At 50.3% G+C, this 13,162-nt stretch overlaps 1 long non-coding RNA gene across 1 annotated transcript; it reads left to right on the top strand.

The window, feature by feature from the left end:
- Nucleotides 1–121: 121 nt before the first annotated feature.
- On the top strand, nt 122–4,171 carry LOC141509690 (uncharacterized). The gene is made up of 3 exons (XR_012474695.1): nt 122–678; nt 1,439–1,488; nt 2,584–4,171. It is a non-coding gene; the product is annotated as an uncharacterized LOC141509690 (long non-coding RNA).
- Nucleotides 4,172–13,162: the final 8,991 nt, after the last annotated feature.

The raw sequence follows: 13,162 nt of genomic DNA on the forward strand, positions 1-13,162 counted from the left end.
ACAATAATAGATTTGCAGTTTTATACATAAATCATTTTTATTTTCTATTCTAGTGTTATAGAAATGCTTGTTTAATTTCTAAGTTCAGAATAAAAATAGATAAAAATTTTTAACAAAGAAATCTATTGCATAATCTGGAAGAGAAGACATGAGGGGGTCTGGAGAGGGTAGATGTGAGAGATGTTGTCTAAAGAGAATCAGCATAAACAATAATAACATTAGGGAGAATATCACAGCAATTTATTAGACGTGAGGTATGAAGAGAAGGTCAAAGCAGGTCAGAGATGGGTGAGACAGTGGCTTCTATGTGGGGAGACAATCCCGAGTGCAGCAATGGGCTATGTAGAGTCAGTGTGCTCAACCAGGGTGTCCCCAGCTGTTTGGGAGACACCCTGTGATATGATTTTGCCAAGGAGATTCCTAGGTCTGAGGAACAGAGACCAAGTTGCTTCACTGATCAGCAAGCATTTATTCTTTATTTACATTATTTATAGCCAGATGCTTTAAGTGTGAGACCCCTGGAAAACTGTCAAGTTTCTTTTCTCTGTCCACAGAAGAAATATCTAGAGGACAAGGTGATGACTCCTCAAACCCTGGATGGGCCTTCATTGTGATTGTGACTGGGGTCTACCTTGTACTGGCTCTCGCACTGATTCTCTTCACAGTCATGACTGGAAGGTAGGATGAGGCTTCCTCTGGTTTTCCTCCCTCCTAGTCTGTCTCCCTGATTGGAGCAGAGAGACCAGGATGTTCTTCGGCCATCTGTATCCTCTTCTGGGCCCTGGTCTCCTTCTCTTTCCCACACTCCTCCTTTTAGGCACTCATTTCTTGGGTGACCTCTTCCCCCATCCCTCACACTTGATTATGTCTTGGAAAAAGGTGTTCACTTCCCCATTGGGGTGGGACTCAATTGACCAATTTTTTTAGGGTTTTTTGCAAGGCAATGGGGTTAAGTGACTTGCCCAAGGTCACACAGCTTGCTGGTTATTAAGTGTCTGAGGCTGGATTTGAACTCAGATCCTCCTGACTCCAGGGATGGTACTCTGTCCACTGTGCCACCTGACTGCCCCCCAGTTGACCACTATTCTAGACACTCAACCAAAGTGACTGAGGTACAAAAAGGCAGAGGGAAGGATTGGAAGGGGCAGGAGGGAGAAAGGAGATGGGTGACTATTCTCATAACCCAGTGAGAAACTAAGTGAGGGAAAAGACCACTGAGGCAGATCCAGACCTTATAGACTAACTGAGGAGGAGAACCATAGTTGGTAAAGGTAAAAAAGATGGTTGTACTGCAGGGAGAAGTCCTGACAGAGGAAAAGGAATCTAGGGCCGGGAGTAGACATCTCTCCATGACTCTAAGAGGACCCAAAGACCCATCTGGCTCACGGGGTTCATTGTCTCTGATTGTGATCTCACTTCATGTCTGATATTCATTCAGGGGCTGTGAACATAATCCTACAGAGGTCAAATCCTCAACATCCAACCATGGTAAGTAAAAAACACTGACCAAACCATCTAGTGGCCACTCAGTTCTCCTGGGGCCTGCAAAACTCCTCCAGTCTTTAGTTCTGTGCCTTTTCCCCTTTGAGGGCTTTGGCTTCCCAGGGCCAGGTCCCTCCTGATCTCACCTGCAAAGAGGACCTGGGAGTGTCCCCTCTTGATCCTGAGCCTCAGTTTCCCCGTTGGTAATGCCAGGGAACTGGACCTGCTTCATTCCGGGTCCCTCCCACCTGCCCAAGGTGACACCAGGCTGGGGACCTGGGAGGAAGGTCCAAGAGGACCCCATGAGAGAGGCTGAGACGGGGAGCCTGGGAGGCAAGGGCAGCCTTAGAATTGGAAGCAGCAGCCCATTGGCCCCTTCACCAGACACAAGTGGACATGGGCCCCCCAGGGCCTCCAGCTTCTCTAGAGGGTGGGACCCAGCGAGAAGAGGGCTCTAGAGGTGGGATCAGGAGGCCTGGGGTCCTGCTCCCCGCACTGCCTGCTGCTCTGGCTGTCTTGAGCCAAGGCTCCTCCAGTGTGAGGGAGACGGGAAGCATCACTGCTCCCTGGATGCTCATCAGCTTCTACTCAATCTCAAAGCCAAAAGAACTGGGCAGTGGAGTCACTCAGTACACAGTGTTGGCCCCGGGACAAAGGCTCCAAGATGTTTGGAGGAGGGGCTGTCCTGGGGGCAGGGGACATGAGGAGAGGCTTCTGGGGGAGGTGGAAGGTGCGCTGAGCCTGCAGGAAGACGATCTGTGCAGGGATGCTCCAGGGCAGGTGCATGGAGAGGGAGGATGTCGGGTGACAGAGGGAGGGAACAATTCTGGGTTGGGAGGCATGGGCTAGACCAGTGAGACTCCAGAGAGGAGGGGTTCTGGGCCTCTGGGAGGGCCTGGCTGTCCCCAGCTTCCTGCAGGGTCACCTAGCCACCCGAAAGGCTCAAGACTGGGCATTGGCTACTGGTTTTATTTCTGATCTGCTGGGTGGTCTCCCTCAAGGAGCCTGGGGTCTCTGGGCTTCTGCTGCTGGTGACCCTGAACACCCCCAGAGTCCTGAGGAGTTTGATCCTTGCTCTGACCTCCTCCTTCCTTCTTGAAGGTCATCTCTTGTGATCCAGTTCTGGGCATCTCGTTGGCCGTGCTCTCTGTTCTGGGTCAACAGGGCAGGGAATGCCCATGTCCAGAGAGCTCCCTGGGAATCTCAGGCCCTCAGCTGCTGTTCCTCCTCTTGTCCAACCTCGAGCTGCCCTTGGAATGGTCAGAGCTGGGGCTTTGGTGAAGGAGAGGACCTCAAGTTGCAAGGAACCTCAGAGACTGTGAGCCACAGGGGACTCTGGCTGCACTTTTTTTTCTTTGAATCTCTGGGAAGCTTTTTTTTTTAGCTTTTTGCAAGGAAAATGGGGTTAAGTGGCTATCCCAAGGCCACACAGCTAGTCAATTATTAAAGTGTCTGAGGACAGATTTGAACTCAGATTTGTGCTCTATCCACTGCACCACCTAGCTGACCTTGGCACTGTTTTCTTTCCAAAAATGGGAGTGATAGAAAAGAAGGTACAATGTAATAAGCAACATACACTTAGCAGACCACCCAGACTCATTCACTACTAAGCATGAGAATTTTGTGCAATGACCAAAGAATCAACCTGCTATTGGTAGAACTAAACCACATCAACACTCTTACAAAAGACAAAATCAGGAGATGAAAAAAGGCTGCAGATAGAGGGAAGGGAAGATAACAAGGACTCTTTGGAGAGCTGGCATCATGGTTTTCATCAGGAACCTGAAGAAAGAAAGAAATAGCATTTCTCGGGACACAAAGTCATTTCCTCTTGAAGTATTGATGATGAACTTAATAAAGAAGGCCCCTATAAAAATAACCCCAATTTCTATTTGAAGCAAAGGAGAAAGTTTGTAGGAATACATATACTTAAGACTTCAATTCTAATTGAATTGTATGATGAGATGAGGAAAAATGAAAGTGCCCAACATTTGCAAACTCCCCAGAAGTCTTAGAATTCTCTATCTTGAATACTTTCATCCAGAAGATAGTCGGAGGTATTAGACATGCCAAGAAGGAAATACCTTTTTAAAAAGCAAAACTTTTTTTAGATAGGAATTGACTAAGATAGGAATTTTCAGCGGCCCCTGTGCAGTCAGGCTATCTTCTAAGTTAGAATAATGATCAAAACCAATACCAAATTGGAAAAATGAAGATTTGTCATAAAATTCAATAACCTGAAACTAACTCATTTCAATAAACCATGCAGTTCAACAAACAGGTATTAAGAGTCTGCTGTGTGGAAGGCCTGTGATAAACTCTAGAGTAAAACAAAGTAGTCCCTGCTCTCTGGGAACTTCCATTCTGCTGGGAGGAGACAAGAGTCCTTAAGTCACTGGAGAATGTTTATATGCACACACACACACACACACACACACACACACACACACACACACACAGATGATAATGTCAAAAGCGAGAGAGCATTCCTGGGGAGAGGGGCTGCTTTTCATGGAGCACTGGAACTGTACTTTGAAGGCAGTTTGGGACTATGTGAGAGGGACTACCTCTCCCCAGTCAGGTCCCAGGGGCAGCACGATCTAGAGAAGGGAACAAGCAATCATTAAGTACAGTAAGCACATACCTAGTACATGGCAGGTTCTGTATAAATGCTGTTATTATCATTATTATCAGGGGGCAGCTAGGTGTGCAGTGGATAGAGTACTGGCCCTGAGGTGGAGAATCTGAGTTCAAATCTAGCCTCAGAGATGTTATTCATTTGCTGTGTGACCTTGGGCAAGGCACTTCACCCTGACTGCCTCCCATTCAGGGCCATCTCCAGCCCTCCTGATCCATGTCTGGTCACTGGATCCAGATGGCTCCAGAGAAGAAAGTGAGGCTGGGAGATGTTTCAGGCGGGGCATCTTCTCCTTGGGGGAGCCTCCAATTAGGCCATGGTTTAGCTGAGCTTTCAGTAGCTTGAGAGCAAAGAGAGGCTTTTTTTTGCCAATTTTTTTGTGGAATGTAACTAAATTTTTCCAAGTTGTCCGAGGAGGGAGCCACCCCTCCCAGAACCCCAAGAATTATGGTGCTTACATTCGGGAATAGCTAGTTCCTGAAGAGATGGGCAGGTGTTAATCAAGTACAGCCTTGAGAGTCTGACCAGGACTCATTCAGTGGTTCTTTTAAATGCTGGAGCTCTTTTAACTATGTGCCTAAAATCAATCCTGCTCATTTCCCCTCCCTGCTCATCAGGGCTGAATTTAGGGTTAGTAATTCTGTATATCAGAGGTAAATTGGGGCAGTAATCCTTTTTGGCTAAACTCTAAGGCCTTACCTTGGAAAATTGTACATCTTATGTATTAGCCATACAGGTGACTGCACAGTGCCCCCCCCCCACCCCCAGTCAAATCCAATTGAGCCGCTGGTCATGGCATCACTTCTCTGATGTCATGGACTTCTTTGAGAATGAAGGACAATCAAAAAAGAGAGATTATCCTCCTCCTCCTCCTCTTTGTTCTTGGGATCATTATTCCTGCAAAGCACTGTGCTAAATACTTTATAAATATTCTCATTCGATCCTCAATAATCCTGAAATTTAGGGACTACTAGTCTTTCCATTTTACATCTCAGGAAACCAAGGCAGAGAGAGGTTACGGAATTTGCCCAGGATTGCACAGCTAATAGATGTCTGGAGTCAGATGTGAACTAAATTTTTTTTTAATCCGGGTCAAAGCCCTCCGTATCCCTTGAGCTCCTTGATGCCCGTCACCAGCCACTGCAACGTGGGCCGAGGAGGCGGCACCGGCCTGAGAGCAACACCACCACCCGAGGTGCCAGTGGTGGGTGAGGTCTGGGATCTAAGGGATGGCTGGGAGCGGTTGGGCGTTCCCACCTGGAAGGCCTTGACTGAGAAGCCTGGTTAGACAGAAGTGACTGGGCGACACTGGCCTGGAGCAGCTCGGCTCCTCCTGGGCCGCCTGCGTGTCCCTTTTTCCACTCCAGGGCTTGCGGGCAGGGCTTGGCCATCCGAAGGGTCAGGGTCCCAGGCTCAGGCCAGGGGCAGGGGGGATGGCTTCGTGGTTGGCCGCCGCCTCCTGCTCACGGTGACCCTCAAACAGGACGGTGCTGCCAGCGACCACGGGAGGCACAGCTGGAGCGGGCACTGTCTGCTCACGTGAAGGCTTCTGGGCTCTGGAGTGCCCGGGGCTGCGGACCCCGGGGCAGGAGAAGCCAAGGAAGGCGCCCCTTCGGCATCGCTAGTGCGCGGGAAACTTGAGGGGAAGATGGAATTCCGCGGGGGACACGCGCCGGCCCGGGGGTCCTGCCGCCGACACTTGGGGGCCGCCCGGCCGCGGGGCCCCGGCCCCGAGCCGGGAAAGGAGAGAAAAACGCGAGAGAGAAGGTCCGCGAAGTGGGCGGGCCGGGCGGGGCGGACAGTGCGGGCGGGCCGGGCGGGGCGGGCGGGGCGGACAGTGCGGGCGGGCCGGGCGGGGTGGACAGTGCGGGCGGGCCGGGTGGGCCGGGCGGGGCGGACAGTGCGGGTGGGCCGGGCGGGGAGGACAGTGCGGGCGGACAGTGCGGGCAGTGCGGGCGGGCCGGGCGGGGCGGACAGTGCGGGCGGACAGTGCGGGCAGTGCGGGTGGGCCGGGCGGGGCGGACAGTGCGGGCGGGCCGGGCGGGGTGGACAGTGCGGGTGGGCCGGGTGGGCCGGGCGGGGCGGACAGTGCGGGCGGGCCGGGCGGGGCGGACAGTGCATCTCCGACTCCCAGGCCGGGGGGCGCGGGGTGGGGGGCGGTGAACTGCTGAGCAGCGGGTGTGGTGGGAAGCTTGGGTGAGACTGGGGGGATCCGCAGGGGGAGGGGCGCCCGACCCCCAGGGCCAGGGCCTGGACCCGGGCGGAGGGGCGGAGCCAGAGGGGGCGTGGGCCAGGGGAGGCGGGGCTCCAGCCGGCTAGGCCCCGCCCCGGCCCCGCCCCCGGCCGGGCAGTTCTGGGCACTAAGGGTCTCTCTGAGGCCAGAGACCTGAGCCAGCTCTGAGGCTTCCCAGCGGGACCTCGGGCAGGGACCTTTATTTCACTGTTTTATTTCAGTTTTTCACATTCACTCCTTTGAAGTTTGAGTTTCCCATTTTCCTACTTCCTCCCCTTTCACCTCGGTGGCAGCCAACAGTCGCTTTTTAAATTTTTTTTATTTTTTTAGTTTTTGCCGGGCAATGGGGTGAAGTGACTTGCCCAAGGCCACACAGCTAGGCAATTATCAAGTGTCTGAGACCGGATTTGAACTCAGGTCCTCCTGACTCCAGGGCCGGTGCTCTATCCACTGCGCCACCTAGACACCCCCCAAAGTCGCTTTTTTAAATGACACATGTATCTCCGTTTCACCATAGAAACACATATTTATGTTTACCCACACCGCGTCCATAGCCGCATGAACCATGTTGTGGAGAAAGAACTAGAACCAAAGGGGGGCCTGGCAGAAAAAGAGAGAGAGAACAAGAAATGTTCCAGAAGGAGCCTGGCGTGCTTTGCTCGGCCCAGCCCCCCTGGGTTTTCTCCCGATGTCAGTATCTTTTTCCGACCCAGGTCCCCCAGGGTGGTTTTTGATCGTGAACTGCTGAGGGGAGCTGCGTCCGCGCTGTATAATCGATATATCTCACAGCAGTCTCCAGAATGAGTTCACTTTAGGTAAGAGTCTTTTCTGAAGTCTGTCTGCTCAGACTGCTTTAAAAAAAAATAAATATTGCCTTTATCTGTTTTCCCAACTCTAGGCAACGGTGGTTTTTGCCAATCCCTTTTTTTTTTTTTTGGCAAGGTTTTGATTTTTACAATTTTTCTCCCTCCCTCCCTTCCCTCCCCCAACAGACAGCAAGCTCTGTCTAAAAGCTCTATATTTCTAACCCTGCTGAACATAGAATGATAAAAACTTAAGATAACTTAAAAATTGAAGATAAACGTTGTCTTCATTTAAACTCTGCCTATGGGTGGAATTCTCCATCACAAGTCTTTAAAATTGTCTTTCATCATTGTTCTGCTGAAATGAACAAACCCATCATGGCCAGCCATCTCCCCGTGTCGCTGTTGTTGGCATGTACAGCGTTCCTCTGGTTCTGCTCGCTTCACCCGTCATCACTTCATGCCAGTCCCTCCAGGCTTTTCTGAACTCCATCCCTCGTGATTTCTCCTTAAACACTTGTGTTCCATCACGACAAATTATTCAGCCATTCCCCAGATGATGGGCGTCTCCTCAGTTTCTTGTTCTTTGCTACTACAAACAGAACTGTTATGATTATTTTTGTGCAAATGGAATTTTTACCCCTTTTTATGATCTCTTCAGGAGTCAAACCAAGTAGTGGTATTGCAGGGTCAAAGGTACGCACAGTTTTAAAGCCCTTTGGCTGTAATTCCATATTGCTCTTCAGGAAGGTTGGATCAGTTCACAGCTCCACCAACAAAGCATTAGTGTCCCAGATTTCCTACATCCCCTCCAAAGTGATCATTATCCTCTCTGGTCACATTGACCAATTGGAGAAGTGTGACATGGCACCTCAAAGATGTTTTAATTTGCATTTCTTTAAGCAGTAATGATTTATAGGGGCTGCTGGGTAGCACAGTGGATAGAGCAGCGGCCCTGGAGTCAGGAGTACCTGAGTTCAAATCCGGCCTCAGACACTTAATAATTACCTAGCTGTGTGACCTTGGGCAAGGCACTTAACCCCATTGTCTTGCAAAAACCAAAAAAATAATGATTTAGAGCAATTTTTATATAACTATAGATCTGCTCATGATTTCTTATAAAATAATAGTATTCCATTACATTCATACACCTCAATTTGTTTAACCATTCCACAATTGATGGGTGTCCCCTCAATATAATGGTGGTACCTCTGAGTTGTTTTAATTTTCATTTCTCTAATCAATAATTATTTGGTGAATGCTTTCATATTTCTATAGATAGCTTTCATTTCTTCATCTGAAAACTACTTTTAAATCTGAAAACGACTTGGATTCCTATCATTTGGACTCAATTCTCTCTCTATTTTAGAAATGAGGCCTTTGGGAGATGAAATGACTATAAAAATGTTTCCCAGTTTTTTGCATTGTTTCTCATCTTGGATGCATGGCTTTCATTTACCCCTCTTTGTTTGTGTTTACCTGGAACATCACCTTCCTTCCAGGGCTGTCTGGGAGCCCAACTCTGTCAAAGTTTAATGAGGAAGCCGTTCCCTGAGTTTGGGCCAGAAGATCTGGGTTCAAATGTTGCCTCCGCTATTTCTCAATCACATTCATCACCGTGTCTGGGACTCAATTTCTTTAGTTGTACTTTGAGGACATTAGATTTGGGGATCAAGTCCTATCTGGATGTAAGTTCTGATTTTTCTCCTCAACTACCACATTTTCTGAATTCATTTCTCCCTTTGGTATCTGCCTTTCCACACTGGCAGGGTCTTTCTGAATCAAATTTAAGGAGGGACTTAAAATGTGTTCCAGACAAGCTCTCAGATCCTCTACAGAAACCAGGACAGATTGATCTGTAGACACATAGATCCCCTTCAGACATACCCTAGGGAGCCCCCAGCAGACCCTGGGGCATGCTTAGCTGCCCACAACTAGGGCTTGGGCACAGCTCAGTGACCTGGGACTCTGAGAAGGATGGGGGGACCTGCTGACCTCTGCCTCCTTCTTCCCTCTCAGCCTTCATCCTCATGCTTTATCCAGCCAACGCCTGCTCCAGATGTCCCCATCAGAGTTGTGCCTAACCCACCCTATGGTACTGTGGGCAACAGCATCACCTTGAATATCTGGGGTTTCTCAGAAAAGGTTCTCAGCTATGTTTGGTTCAGGACATTCTCAGGAAACCTCATCCAGATCGCTGTCTACATCGTTCCTTCTGGAGTGCAGACCCCCCGCAGATATCCGGGAGAAGGCGCTCCCAAACGGCTCCCTGTTCATCCCCAACCTCACCCTCAGTGACAATAACTGTGTAGTTCAGATTGTGAATGACACTAGTGGTGAGGCAGTAACGGCACGGGGATATCTGACTGTCCATGGTAAGTGCTGCCTATCCCCATCTCAGCTGGTCACTCCAGTACCCTCCCCCAGAGGCCTCCCCCAAGTTCTTTATTCAGGGACCAGGGAGAATGCAGAACACGGTACCCCTCTTCATTGAGTAGACCAGACAGGTGAGAAGTCCCAAACTCTGATCATCATGGTCATGGTCACATGGTCACAGAGAGCCAAGGAGAGCTCAGAGGTCCCCAGTGTCTGAGGCTCCAGGCAGTCAGTATTGGGGGTAATTTGCTTGTTCCTCCAGCTATCCTTGGACCTGCTGTGAAACATGGCCTCAAAAGCCCATGAGGCAGGGGGAACATTGCTGGGGTGGGGCAGTCACTACATCCTTGTGCCAGCTGGGCCCAGCAGAGCTTGGGTACAGAGTGCCCACTCTCCAAGAGCCAGAAGGCTGGCTGCTTGGTGCCCCTGGATATCTATTCATCCTGAGACTTCCAGTGTTAGGAGAGGAACCACAGAAGGTGGCCCCCCCATATTGCCTCCATTTTCCAGAGGAAGGGCCAAGAGGGTGGGGCCCAGGCTCTCTGAAGGGGGTCTCACCCGGATGAGGAGAGAATAAATGCGGAGCAATGTGGGGAACTACAAGGTTGTCTGGGGTTCCAAATGGGCAACTTTCCCAAGGAGAGCTTTGCAGCTGGGGAATAGGGGATAGACTTTATATAGGGCCTGAAGGTGTGCAACATCCTTTATGATTTCTATTTTATGTGATCCTCACAAAGACCCTGTCATGTAGGTGCTGATTCTTTTATAAAGGAAAAAAAAGACTGGGCAGGATTTAACTGGTCCATAGTTGGGGCAGGATTGGATTCCAGGCCTTCCTGAGCCTCATGTTCAACACTCCATCCAGTGACTGCCGTAGTTGCCCTTTAAGCACAGAGGGGGAGCTCAGGAGAGACTGACATTAGCAGCTGGGGAATCTAGATGACCATTTGTTAGAGATGTTTAACTGGAGATGCCTTGTCAGACCTGCCCTGGACAAGGTGCCCTCTGAGACCCAGAGGACAAGACACCCAAGAGGTCTCTGGGGGATTTCTAGCTCTGAGGTTGTGGGGTCTCTGGGGTAGGGGTCACAGTCTGGGACATGTCGGGGGTTACTTCTGTCATCAGTCGGGGGCAGGGGTCATTCAGTGGCTACAGGGTGAGAGGCAGGAGCCAGCATTAGGGGAGGACCCTCGTGGTCATCACGTCTGTCTGTCTGTCCCTCACTCCTGGGCAGAGGATAGTGTTGGAGGAAGGGCCTGGGAATGCTCAATTTGTTGGTCATTTATTAGGTACCTGTTACATGCAAATGCAGTGGGCTGAGAATTGGACAGGAAAGGCAGAAAAAAATGAGCTGCTAATCTTAAGGAATCTATTGAGTAAACATATATATAAGGGGAGACTAGGAATCAAGTTCCAGACTGACGAATTCCTGGGGGAGGCAACTTCTCTACCAGTGAAGACTGGAACGTGGTCTGTAAGAGGGGAGAGGGCTTGCCCAACAGTAAGCAGCTGTTGTGTGCCTGAGGCAGAACTAGAACCCAGAACCTCTTGGTTCTCTCTTGTTAGATAGAAGGGCACTAGGCAGGGTGGGCACCAGCAGTGTTGGCATCAGGAATGTCCTGTTTAAGAGACCTTGAAGGAGGAGATGGGCTCTGTGACAAGGGCAGGAGGAGAGCATGCCAGGCTAGGGGGGCAGAGTCCCCTCTGCAGCACAGGACATTGTAGCAGTTGGGACCTGGGAAGGAGGCTCAGCCACTGGACCCTCTGAAGAGTCTGCAAAGAAAGGGACCCAAGAGGACCCAGGGAGAGGAACTGAGACAAGGAACTTGGGTGAGATCCCCTGGAGTCAGGGCTGGAGGCAGCAGATCAGATCTCCCCCCCGCCACACACACACAAGGGGAGCTGGGCTCCTCCGGCACTCCCTGCTTCTGTAGAGGGGTGAGGCCAAGGAAAGGAGAGAGCTCTAGAGGTGGGACCCTGTGGGACCTCAGGAGAGCCACCTCAGCTCCATGGCCTCATCTGTGAAATGGGGGGGGGGTGTAACTGCTTCTGGCATTCCCTGCTGCTTTGGCTGACCTGAGGAAAGCCCCTTCAAGTGTCATAGAGATGGGAAACATCACTGCTCCTTGGATGCTCCGTCAGCTATTCCAGCTCTACCTAGTTTAACAAAGAAAGTGGGCAGCTAGGCCTCTCGGTGTAGGGACTGTGGGACCTGGGACAAAGGGCTCTGAGATCATTTGGAGGCGGGGAACATGAGCAAATCCTTCCTGGGGGAGGTGGAAGTGAGCTGAGCCTGGCAGGAAGAGATTTGCGTGGCAATGCCCCAGTGTTTCTGCAGGGATTCCCAGAGACCAGAGAGGCTCCTAAGGGGGTGGTGACTTCTGGGGTTTGGTTCTGGCCTAACTGGGTAGTCTTTCTCAAGAGGAAGGAAGTCTCTGGGCTTCTGGGATTAACTCCTCCTGCTGCTGTTGACCCTGAAAGGCTCCTGACCCATGAAGACCCTGGCCTCCTCCCTTTCCACAGTCCGGGCATCTTGTTGGCCATGCTCTCTATTCTGGGTCAACAGGGCAAGGAGTGCCCAAAATGGGGCAGATTCCTTGGGGAGTCCCAGACCCTCATCTACTATTTCTTCTCTTCTCTAACATGGAACTTCCCTTGGAAGGGTCAGAGCTGGTGCTGTGGTCAGTTTTTGTCCCAAAGCTGGAAGGAGCCTCAGAGACAACGAGCTAGTGCAGCAGGTGTTACAGGGGGTCCTGATGGCACTGTTGCCCTTTAAAAGCTTTGTGACATTTTTGTCTGTTTTATTAAAATGAAAATTTCTTTCATTTCATCCTTTGCAAGAAACAAGGCTGTGGTTTAGGGCAAGGACAGTAGGGAGGCATGAGATCAAGTCCCTTCTCTGACACTGGAGCCATGGACTGGACTCTGGACATCTGAGGTTCAAGCAACTTCCTAAGGGGAGTCAGGGTCCAGGGTTCAAATTCAGCTCTGTTCCTTTTGGCTGTGTGCTCCCAGACAAGTCATCACACGGGGCCTCAGGCTTCTCTTTTTTTTTTTTCAAGAAAGATTTTATTTGAGTTTTACAATTTTTTCCCCCCATTCTTGTTTCCCTCCCCCCACCCCCCACAGAAGGCATTTTGTTAGTCTTTACATTGATTCCATGTTATACATTGATCCAAATTGGGTGTGATGAGAGAGAAATCAGATCCTTAGGGAAGAGACAAAAAGGCTAAGAGATAACAAGATCAGACCATAAGATATCCATTTCTTTTCTAAATTAAAGGGAATAGTCCTTGAACTTTGTTCAACCTCCACAGCTCTTTATTTGGATACAGATGGCACTCTCCTTTGCTGACAGCCCAAAATTGTTCCCAATTGTTGTACTGATGGAATGAGCGAGTCTTTCAAGGGTGATCATCTCCCCATGTTGCTGTTAGGGTGTACAGTGTTTTTCTGGTTCTGCTCATCTCACTCAGCATCAGTTCATGCAAATCCCTCCAGGCTTCCCTGAAATCCCATCCCTCCTGGTTTCTAATAGAACAATAGTGTTCCATGACATACATATACCACAGTTTGCTAAGCCATTCCCCAATTGAAGGACATTGACTTGATTTCCAATTCTCTGCCACC

Source organism: Macrotis lagotis, chromosome 1, assembly GCF_037893015.1.
Source record: "Macrotis lagotis isolate mMagLag1 chromosome 1, bilby.v1.9.chrom.fasta, whole genome shotgun sequence".
NCBI classification, from domain to species: Eukaryota; Metazoa; Chordata; class Mammalia; order Peramelemorphia; family Peramelidae; genus Macrotis; species Macrotis lagotis.